Source organism: Neophocaena asiaeorientalis, unplaced genomic scaffold (assembly GCF_003031525.2).
Source record: "Neophocaena asiaeorientalis asiaeorientalis breed wild unplaced genomic scaffold, Neophocaena_asiaeorientalis_V1.1 scaffold476, whole genome shotgun sequence".
NCBI classification, from domain to species: Eukaryota; Metazoa; Chordata; class Mammalia; order Artiodactyla; family Phocoenidae; genus Neophocaena; species Neophocaena asiaeorientalis.
Genome location: NW_020172178.1, coordinates 1390512 through 1402610, shown reverse-complemented (window position 1 = coordinate 1402610; position 12099 = coordinate 1390512). Strand labels below are relative to the sequence as shown.

Here is a 12099-nt window from a genome sequence, read left to right as displayed (position 1 = left end):
GTTACTTCTGCTTACATGCTGTTGGCAAAAGCAAGTCACATGGTTTAGCCTAGAATCAAGGGATGGAGGAATATACTCTGCCCGCAAGGAGGCCAAGGTAAGGAATGGATTCAGACAGAGATGAAGAATTGGGACCAGTAACGCAGTTGACCTCAGGGTATACCTTGTATTTAGCTAGTTCTTCCTTTTTTGTTTTTTAGTAAAGTTTTATGGTGTTTTGCATATAAATTGCATGATGCTCATTAGGTTTACTCCTAGGTATTTTACAGTTCTCATTGTGTTAGTGAGATCTTCTTTCCATTACACATTACAATCGTGTTTTTTTGGCATACAGAGAAATGATGGATTTTTGTTTTTTTATATCATATCCAACCACTTTATCAAACTCTTACAGGTTCGGTATGATTTTCAGTGGATTTACTAGGTGGATAATCATATTATCTGAAACTATAATAATTTTGCCTGTTCTTTTCCTATATTTGTTTCTCTTATTTCTTTTCCTTACCTTATTGCATGCACCAAGTCCTCCAGAAAATAGTGAATGTCATGGTGTTTGTGGCAGGCATCCTTGTTTTCTTTAAAGGGATTGCTTCTGGGTGCCGCTGACAAAGATTATATTTGCTCTTGGTTGTCCCATGACAAATAACGGTAAATACTTAAAGTGAAATAGGCCTCCTAGAAAATTAAAAAGTTTCAAAGTCAGTGTGAGGAAGGTACATCCATGCAGTAACGAATTGTTAGTTTGCAATCTTTTGGCTGCAAGAAACAGTTATCAACTCAACCCACCTTAATTAAAAAAAAACAAAAAACAAAACGGCACTTATTATAAGGATGTAGGGCAGGAGCACAGGTAAGCTTTTTTTTAATATGGAATGCTTCACAAATTTGCATGTCATCCTTGTGCAGGGGTCATGCTAACCTTCTCTGTATTGTTCCACTTTTAGTATATGTGCTGCCAAAGTGAGCCCAGAGCTAAGCTTGATGAAGGCCTTAGAAGGTCACTCAGGTTCTCCCTTTGTCTCTCATCTCCATTCCTTTTTGTGTCTCTGCTTTATTTTTATGTCCCTGCAGACCTACGTTCTCTGTTCCCCATGTCACAGGGCAAACCATGCTTACCAGCCACATGAACAAGGTCTCATTCCTTCTTTCTCTGTCTCTCATCACTCTCTCTATTTCTCCATGACTCAACTCCAGATTCTAAGGGAAGGAACTCTGATCAGCCCTAAATGAGTTGGATGTGCTCCCCCTTCCCCCCCAAAACTCCATGGTCAGGGCACAGAAATGCTTCATTCTACCTGGTCAAGAGCATCCCCCTCTCTGGATCTGGGGAGGTAAGGGGAGGTTGTTTTGGATGGAAGACATTCCATAGATGTCACTTGTACAGAGAGTGCCCCCAACACAGTGGTAGGAGTACTGGATTTAGAGCTGAGAGACTTCAAGCCAGATCCTGACTCCGCTTTGGACTCTCTCTTTGACCTTGGAAACGTCAACAGCCCCCAGCCCTCAGCTTCCCTATTTTTTCCAGCTTTATCGGCAAATAAAAATTGTAACTATATTTAATGTGTACAGTGTAATATTTTGATATACAAATATGTTGTAAAAGAATTACTACAATCAAGCGAATTAATACATCCATCACCTCACATCGTCAACTTTTTTTTTTTTTGGTGTGGCGAGAACATATATGATCTACCCTCTTAGCAAATTTCCAGTGCACGACACAGTATTATTCACTACAGTCACCACGCTGTACATTAAATCTCCAGAACTTATTCATCCTGCATAACTGAAACCTTGTACCCTGAGGCTAACGTCTCCCCATTCCCCTCCTACCCTCAGTGCCTGGCAACCACCATCCTACTCTCTGCTTCTATGAGTTTGACTTTTTCAGATTCCACTTCTAAGTGAAATCATGCACTGTTTGTCTGTGTCTGTCCTATTTCACTAAGCATAATGTCCTTCAGGCTTATTATCAAGGTTGTCCCAAATGGCAGAATCTCCTTTTTTAAGGGTGAATAATATTCCATTGTATTAATATATACACACCACATTTTCTCTATCCATTGACACACTTAGATTGCTTCCATATCTTACTTATGGTGAATAAGCATATTCCCCCATTTTAAACATTGAATTAACATCGTCTGTGCTTCCTCCTTGCAGGGCTGTTGGGAGAAAGCAATGTATTATTTAATGTGAAAGTAGTTTTTGCCCCATAATTACATAATTGTATAATTGCTGTGATGATTTCTTCTTCTGTTTTCTTCCCCTTCCTCCTTCTTACTAAAATATAACTTGTTTCCTCATCATTATAAAAAATGTACAGTATTATTGCCGGAAAACAAAGGGAAAGCCAGTGCCAAAAAAAAAGATAATAAAACACCCTGAATCCTGCTGTCAACACTATGTCATAAACGGGTTGTGACCTCAGTTTTCTCTCCTTTTTCCTTTTTTTTTCTACATTCACTGTTTGTCTTTTTATTTACTTATTTATTTATTTTGACTGTGTTGGGTCTTCATTACTATGCATGGGCTTTCTCTAGTTGCAGCACGGGGGCTACTCTTCATTGTGGTGTACGGGCTTCTCATTGCAGTGGCTTCTCTTGTTGTGGGGCACGGGCTCTAGGCGTGTGGGCTTCAGTAGTTGTGGCACGTGGGCTCAGTAGTTGTGGTGCACGGGCTTAGTTGCTCCGTGACATGTGGCATCTTCCAGACCAGGGCTGGAACCCGTGTCCCCTGCATTGGCAGGCAGATTCTTAACCACTGCGCCACCAGGGAAGTCCCCGTTCTCTTTTTTAAAACAAAATTAGAATCATTCAAGGGAAGTCTTTGTCCCAAGTATCTCCTCCTCTGGGGACTGAGTGGGAGTGGCACTTGGAGGTAGAATCATTAGGGACCCAACATTTTGGAGAGAAAATGAGAGAGAAGGGTGAGGGGAAACCAGCCTGGACCTCTCACACTGCCTGCCCCCCCACTGTGGGCTTTCCTTCTTCTCTCCTTCCAGGTTCCTTCGAGGGGCCAAGGGACCGCTGCTGGGTGGGGGTGGGCTGAAAGCAGCACCCCTCCTGTCTCCCCCATTCTCCTCTCTCAACGTGCATCTTCTCAACCTCCCCGACCTGTGAGGCAAAACTCCACCGGCCTTCCTCTTACCTCCAGACTCTGCCATCTCTTTATGACTTTTTTCACCAAGAGCACCCACCCAATTTAACTTATCCCACTAAAACTGTACGGACATCCACTGGTGGGGAGACCCTACAGGAGTCTGGGCTTGGGCAACGAAGCCACCCCCGACTCTGCTGACGTACCTGACCTGTCAGAGGCCATGGGCCCTGCTGGTGGAGCGTTATTTTGGCCTCCTTCTTAGGCTGCTGGGGAAGAGGGGGTGGGGTCCTGGGGGCGGCCAGTTTTTGGGGAGCGGGATGTGCTTTCCAGGAAGGTGGGTGGAGATTTATGCCACAAGCCTAGGAAAGATACAAAGAAAAAGCACAATATGCCCATTGGTTAAAAACTTGGGCTCCTGAGTCAGCTGTCTGAGTTCAGACTGGGGCCCTGAGATCATGGGAAAGTCATTTAATCTCCAAACCTCAGTTTCCTCATCTGTGAAATGGGGATGTCGAGGGTCTGATCGGGGGAAGTAACGCCCGATTCGTAGCATTTGCCGGCTTCCACGGTATAAACACTCTCATCGTGGATGACTTCAAACCACCAACATGAAGCCAGGGAAGGCAGAGCTGGGAAGAGACTACAGCCACACACCATGATATACCATTTCCAACACACTGATACAATGTTTGTCAATAGCTCCCGAAGCATAGGTGATAGTTAAATGTAGTAGAATAATTAGGAAGTGACGAGTTTTGAGTACGTATTACCTATGCTTTTAATATAATTTACTTAATTGTAAGTTCATATACTTTAATTTTTAATAACAACTATGTTTAACAGACAGCTCACAAAGTTTCCAAAAAATTAACAATTTGCTTGTGAGAGTCCATAGGAGCTGACGCAGGCACAGGCACGATGGGTCGTCCCAGGGATTCAATGAAATAAGCAGAGAACCCAGCATTGTGCTTGCCGTGTCACGGGGCATTTCAAACCTTTGTGTGTGTAGCCTCGTCTACAGGGCTGATGAAGGACCCAGAGGCTCAAGTGAGCTGAAGTAAGATGAGGCCTGGGCCTTCGTGGTTTTTCCAGATTCCCAGGTGATTTTGATGTGACCCGAGTGTGAAAACCACTGGTATGTGGTGGTAGAATATGAGGGCGCCCGAAAAATATTAGCTTGAGCTGTACCAAGTTGTCAATATCCTGCTGACCTGTTCAGTTGGTAATTTCACATGATTCAGCCTAGTAACTCTTCCCTGTTCCTGATTGGAACTAATGCAGATATTACAGAATAAAGCAGGTGGAAAATGGACATACAGATGAGGCTGGTCTTGAGAACGCGGCCTCCATCTATGGGCCGTTGGCTCCCTAAGACTGCGCCCCGGAAGGAAGCACTTCCCGGGGTGGGGGTCACAGGGCACGTGGGCTTGAGCCAGAGGAGTGAAGCAGGTGGTCCCACGGGGAACCGCCCATCCTGTTAGCCAGTCCCCTTCCCAGACTCACCGGTCAGGTAGCCAGGGCTGATCTGCCAAAAAAAAGAGTCGACAAGAGTCGACAACTGATATAGGGCATGAAATACACCCTTTTCTCTCCTCTCCAAGACGTAGTGCAGCCTTGGTCCTCAAGATGTGGTCCGTGGGTCAGCAGCATTGGACTCACCTGGGAGCTTGATAAAAATGCACCCCGACCTGAGGCCCACAGATCCAGATGCTAGACCCCCAGGGATGCCCGTGCACATTCACGTTCCGTCCTGGAGGAAGCAGACGACTCACATGGAAAGGAATAGGCACTCCTGGGTGATGAGCAACGTGAGTTCCCCGAGGGTGGGGTCCGGTCTGTTTCGCTTTTGTTGTTGTTATTAACGGCTTTATTGAGGTACAGTTTACATCTTATAAAATACACCCATTTTAAGTATCTGAATTATATACTTAATTATATACTTACTATTTTTAGCATATTTACAGATTGGTGCCACCATCACCACGATCTAATTTTAGAACATTTCCATCATCCCCAAAAGAATTCTTGTGCCCATCTGCAGTCATTCCCCATTTCCACTCCCAGCCTTAAGCAAACAGTAATCTACTTTCTATCTCTTTAGACTTTTTTGGACATTTCATATAGATGGAATCATACAATACGTGTTGTTTTTCTCCCCCATCTTTAATGAGATATAATTGACCGATAACACTGTGTAAGTTTAAGGTGTACGGTGTGTAGATTTTATACATTTATGTATCGCAAAATGATTGCCCCATGGCATTAGCTAACACCTCCATCCCGACACTTAATTACCCTTTCGGTTTTGTGGTGAGGGTATTTGAGATCTACTCTCACAGAAACTTTGAAATATGCAAGTCAGTGTTGTTAGCTATAGTCAGCAAGTATGTAATACAGTGTTGTTAGCTGTAGTACATCACATCCACAGAATTTGTTCACCTTATAACTGGAAGTTTGTACCTTTGACCAACATTTCCCCATTTCCCCCACCGCCCAAGGCCTTGGTCTGGTTTGTTCATTGCTTTATTCTTAGCACCCGAAACAGTGTGGATGGAATCAACGTGGGTTTGTGTGTTTTGGTGGGAAAGGTGGGGACCCGGATCTGGACTCAGGGGAGGGATTAGCATCCCTGCTGGGCCGCTTGCCGACTGTGGAAACTTGTACCAGACATTTAATATCTCTGGGGCTCCGTATTCCTGTCTGCAAAATGGGATTAGCAACAACTGCCTTAAAGGGTTGCTGCAAGAAGAAAATGAGATAATACTGCCGCCTGGGAGCACTTAGCACTTAGCACTGAGTGGTGAATACATGCAACAGTCTCTAAAAACCCTGTGCCCGAGGGTGTGTGTGTGTATGAAACTGTGTATGTTTCTGTCTGTGTCTCTCTGTGTGTGTGTGTGACTCTGTGTATGTTTCCGTGTGTGCGTGTGTATGACTCTGTGTATGTTTCTGTCTGTGTCTGTGTGTGTGTGTGTGTGTGTGTGTGTGTGACTCTGTGTATGTTTCCGTGTGTGCGTGTGTATGACTGTGTATGTTTCTGTCTGTGTCTCTCTGTGTGTGTGTGTGACTCTGGTATATTTCTGTGCGTGTGTATGTGTGTGTGTGAGTGTCTGTTTGTGCATGGAGATGGGGTGAGAGGTGGGTGGAAGGAGTAGGGGCAGACCAGAAGGTAGAAATCCCCCAGATTTGGGTTTGGGGAGCCCATAATTTAAACTCACATCTCCTGGGTGACCTTTGAGTCCAGCGGCCTCTTTGGGGATTATAGCCCAAGATGGTTTTCATATTTTCAGGTTTCTTTCCCTTTCTGGTTTTCTTCTTCTCTCCTGGACCACAGTTCTGCCTCTGCTGCTGCCTCTGTTGCAAGCCTGTGCGCAGGGTCCTGGTTGTTCCAGTGCCCGGATCTCAGTGACAGAGCTTTTCCCTCTGTTTATCCAGCAGTCACACCTGATTAATCTAAATCAATTTGCAAATGTCTTCATTTACATGGAAAATTCTTTGGATAAATAAGAATCCTGTGATATAGTTCACACTGGAACAAAACAATCCCAGCTCCTTAAAAACGTTTCCTGACATGCAGGCACCCAGGCCATCCCAGACCATTTTCAGTGTGGCCAAGTGGAATCTGTGGTTGTTCAGCCTGATGTGAGCAGAGAATGAGTCCTTTACAAGTTTCCCTAGAACATGCTCCTCCTACTTCAGATTGTCAAGGTCGTGGTAAATCATCAGAATCTGGCCCGTGTGAGCCCCTTTGGAGGTCAGGACTCTAGGGGACTGGGGCCCCTGTAAGAAAGGACCACAAACTGAGTGGCTTAAACAACAGAAATTTATTCTCTTGTATAGATCTGGAGGCTGGAAGTCCAAAATCTAGGTGTCGGCAGGGCCGTGCTCCTTCCAGTGGCTCTAAGCGGGGGATCCTTCCTTGCCACTCCTAGCTTCTGGTGGTGGCCGGCAATCCTCGGCATTCCTTGGCTTGTAGCTGCATCCCTCCCATCTCTGTCTCCGTCACCACATGGCCTCCGCTCCTGTGTGTTTCTCTCTTTGTCTCTTCTCCTTTTCTTATAAGGACCCCGGTCCTATTGGATTAGAGGTCTGTCCTATTCCATTATGATTTCATCCTCACTAATTACATCTGCAATGATGTATTTCCTGCTATTCTGAGGTCCTGGGGGTTAGGACCTCAACATATCATTTGGGGGGAACACAGTTTGCTCTTTGTTTTGTTTTGTTTTGTTTTTGGTCTCACGGTGTGGCATGCGGGATCTTAGTTCCCCAACCAGGGATTGACCCCATGCCCCCTGCATTGGGAGCATGGAGTCTTAACCACTGGACCGCCAGGAAAGCCCTTGGGGAGACACAGTTTAACCCATAACAGAAAGAGGTTTGGGGCCGGGACATCTGGTTTCACATCCCAGCCATGCTTTTTGCTGACCGTGGGCAGATGGTTTTCTCCTTGAGACTTGCTTCCTGTCTCTGGACGATGGCTGTAACAGGCTCTGCCTGACAGGACTGACCTGTGATCAAATGAGATGATGTAAGTTGCCCGGCCTAGAGCCCAACCTCCATAGCATTTCTTCTGTCTCCTTCCTACAGGCCAAACTGGGAAGTGGGAAATATTCGTCTTCTAAGCTTCCCATGAGAAAAGTTTGCAGTCTCTGGAAGAGTTTCTGTGGCAAATGAAATCCACGTTCACATTTTCAGAATGCACAGTGCCATGTGGATTGGATAGTAAGGAGGGTCAGTCCTTAAGTGCCATCCTAAACCAACAACCATCCACCCGGTTGTTGCAGATGACGCGGGAGCCCACTGGATTCACTGGGCTTCAGGAGTGCTGGAGTCTGCTAACATTTGTGAACATAGAGCTGTCACTAAATAAAAGAGCTTAAAAAACCCCACGAGACGTGAGATCCCTCATTATTCAAATCTGGAAGTCAGTCTTGCCTCTGTGCTCCCTCTGAGCCTTGAATACACCCCATAGGGCCCTGATGTGGTATTGAAACTGTGATTCTGTCTCCCTATAAACTGTGAGTCCTGAGAGCAGGGTGACGGTGCTATTTATTTCTCTACCCAGAATGTTCCAGTTATTTATTGCCATATAACAAACCACACTGAAACTTAGTGGTTTAAAATAACATGTCATTACCTCGAGGCTTGCGGAGGTTGAGTAGGCTCAGCTGGGCGGTTTTCACATGACACAGTTGTGATGGGAGGGGGGCTGGGGTTGGACTCATCGGAAGGACTCGCTACGTGGCTTCTCCCGCATAGTGACTTCTGGGTGGTTGGAGTCCTTCTGGGGATTCAGGGCTCCAAAGCATATGCCTGAAAATGACAGAGCCAGGTAGAGTCTGTATTGCTCTTATGAATGAGCCTCCAAACCCAAGCTGGGTCTCTTCTAAGAGAGTCAGAGGCCAGCGCATAGTCAAAGGGAGGCCAATCAGACATGCCTTTTAATGGGAGGAGCATCAGAGAATTTACAGGCATGTCTTTTTCTCTTGCGGTACGTGGGCCTCTCACTGCTGTGGCCTCTCCCGTTGCGGAGCACAGGCTCCGGACGCGCAGGCTCAGCGGCCATGGCTCACGGGCCCAGCTGCTCCGTGGCATGTGGGATCTTCCCGGACCAGGGCACGAACCCGTGTCCCCTGCATCGGCAGGCGGACCCTCAACCACTGCGCCACCAGGGAAGCCCTACAGGTGTGTTTTAAGACCTTCATGGAATAGGCAAGGGAGTTGCTGTCTTACTTTTTAATTTTTAAAAAAGGTGACAAGAATGCTTCTCAAGCAGTTCCCAATCCAAATATTAGGTATAAATTAAACTACTGTTGAATTCTAAAGATGCTGATCTGGGTTAGCATGCTAGATTCTTTTTTTTTTTTTTTTTAAAGAAACTCAGAATTGGGCAATTAGTTAGATCTTAGCCTCTTAGGAAATCATCACACACACACAAAAAGAGTTATGTATTACTGCTGGCACCCATGAGTCATTTTTATCACCCAATGAAAGGTCTAGTTTCATTAAAAACACTTGGAGGATTAATCTAATATGAAGTTGCTACAACTACAAGCATAAACTTTTTGTTTTTTACCTTATCTCAAGATTTTCTTTTTTCTTTGTCATTATAAAAGATGATTATTACTAGTGTGAGGGCAGACCTCACAGAGAGCACACAGTAGGTGCTCAATACGTGTCTGCAGAATTGACTTGCTATAAAACTGCATCAGTGAATTCCAATCTACAGTTAAGCAGACATTGTCTAAGCGATGGCCATAGGAACAGCTGGTCTTAGTATATACCCTGAAGGCTCAAAGCTTGCTTTATCATAGAGCTGGATGAGAATAATTGTGCTGTACACTATTAGGGTTCCCTCAGAGAAGCAGAATAGCTGTGAGTGTCATAGGGGATTTATTATAGGCATTTGACCTCACACATCTTGGGAACCAGTTAAACTGTCTACGTCAGTGCGTCGTCCCCAAGTCTGCTGCGGGTCTGCGGCCAGCAGGGTTGACAAGAGGAAAAGAAGATGACCTTGCAGTGGGGAGAACGAGGTCAATTTCAAAGCCAGGAGGATATGCTGAAACCCCCAGGAGGCTGTGTCTCATTGGAAATCCAGTTGGTCTTTTATTTCCTCAAAGCCCACAGCCCTGATGCTTTAAGGTGAGCTGCAGACGAGCTGGTACTTCCCCAGAGAAGCACCTGGCCCAGGTGGACACGAACAGGTTCATTCACATAAAGTGACCCAGGATTTGGGACCCCGACAGACAAGTTGAGCAGCAGCTGAGGGAGCTGTGGGTGTGGATGCTGCTGTCTCCCCAAAGTGAGCCAGAAGACCCGTAATGATGGGTGTGAGCCCTAGTACCATCTGCTCTACACCCTCCATGGGGGCTGGGGGTGCAGAATTCATTTTGAACAGGTGGTATCTTCTTCCTGTGCAGGGAAGAGGGTACACGCGCCCATGGTTGGTGGACATGCAGTTACTACAACCTCTCGGGGAGTAACTTGGCAAAATGTATTAAAATTACACGCACATGCCCCATTGACCCAGAATCCCACTCCTGGGAATCCTTATACAAATAATGTAAGCATATATGTTCAACGTTGAATAAATTGTGGATAATTCATAGTAACAGATCGTTCTCGATAGTTCATTAAAAATAGTGAATTAGCACGATATCTGGGGACCTGGAGCAATTTGCATGAGGTATCAAAAGAGAAGCTGGAGCAGAGTGTGTATGCTTTGAACCTATGTTTTCCTAAAGCAATGACAGAAATATTTTGTATATATACATGTATGTGTGGTCTTATATGTTTAGAAATAATTTTACAAGCATAGGGAAATATAGAAAAGGTCAATACTAGGTTGCTAAGGTTGGTTAAGTGGGGTGGGGTGGGGTGAGGAAGTGGACAGGGAGCCACATGAAGAGAAAAAGGCAAATGTAAGACTGGGCCAAACACAGCTCTAACACCATTTGATGAAGATGATCTCTCTTAAACCATCAATCAGGGTTATGCGTGTGTGCTTATACGTAATTTATCTCTATGAATACTCTATACCTTGAAGTGTATTTAGCCTGTTATTAATATAGTCACTCCATCCTTCTAAGTCTTACTTTTTACATGACAAATTATTTTCCATCACTTTTCCATTCACTTTCAATCTGTGTGCCTTTATCATTAAAGTGCATCACTTTTGGACAAGCTGAAGTTGGGTCTCTTTTATCCATTCTGACCATTCTACTTTTTAATTGGAGTGTTTAGACCATTAACATTTAATATGATTATTGATGGGATTGGCTTTATTCTATTTATTATTTATTTTCTGTTTGTCCCTCTGCTACTTTTTAACTGTTTTTAAGAATAATTTTAAATTCCCAGAGAAGGTACAAAGATAACTACAGACTGAATGTTTGTGTCCCCCCTCCACATTTATGAAAGTTGGAATCCTAACCCTTGATGTGATGGTTTTTGGAGGTGGGGCATTTGGGAGGTGAATAGGTCATGAGGAGGGAGCCCTCACGAAGGGGATTAGTGCCATTATGAAAGAGGAGGAAACACAGGATCCCTCTCTTTCTTTTTGTTGTGAGGATACAACAAGAAAATGGCCATCTGCAAACCAGGAAGAGGACTCTCACCGGAACCCAACCATGCTGGCACCCTGATCTTGGACTTCCAGCCTCCAGAACTCTGAGAAATAAATTTCTGTTGGATATAAGCCACCCAGACTATGGTATTCTGTTATAGCAGCCTGAACAGACTGAAACACTAGTACAGAGAGTTTTGGTTCCCCCTATTGTTAACATCTTACACTATAACTTACAATGGTACAATTGTCACAAGTAAGAAGCCAACATTGGCACGTTACTGTAAACTAGACTCCAGACTTTATTTGGATTTCACCAGTTTTTCCATTAATGTTCTCTTTCCAATACCGGGTACCACGTTGCATTTAGTCATCATGCCCTCTTAGTCACCTTTGGTCTGTGATAGTTTCTCAGTCTTTCCTTGTTTTTCATGATGTTGATTGACAGTCTTGAGGAGTCCTGGCCAGGTATCCTATAGAATATTTTCCAACTTGGGCTTGTCTGATGTTTTTCTCATGCTTAGACGGGGTTTTGGAGTCTTGGAAAGACTACCGTGGATGTGAAGTACCTTTCTCATCACATCGTATCAGAGGGTTCATATCATATCAACATGACTCATCACTGGTGACGTTGAGCTTTATCACTTGGTCAAGGTGGTGTTTGCCAGGCTTCTCCACTGTAAAGGTACTATTTTCCCTTTTTTATACCCTCCTCTTTGGAAGCCAGTCACTAAATCTCGTCCACCCTCAAAGGAATTAACCTCTACATCCTAGAGAGGGAGCTTCTACATATATTATTTGAAATTCTTTTGTAAGGAAGATTTATTTCTTGTTCCTATTTATTTCATCATTTGTTTATATTATTAATAGTATGGACTCACGTATATTTCTTTTATACTTTGGGTTATAATTCAGTTCCGTGTTAT

The 12099-nt window shown here is 44.5% G+C and overlaps 1 non-coding gene across 1 annotated transcript; it reads right to left on the bottom strand.

The window, feature by feature from the left end:
* Positions 1–861: 861 nt before the first annotated feature.
* LOC112409891 (U6 spliceosomal RNA) lies at positions 862–968 on the bottom strand. The gene has a single exon (XR_003005268.1). It is a non-coding gene; the product is annotated as a U6 spliceosomal RNA (small nuclear RNA).
* Positions 969–12099: the final 11131 nt, after the last annotated feature.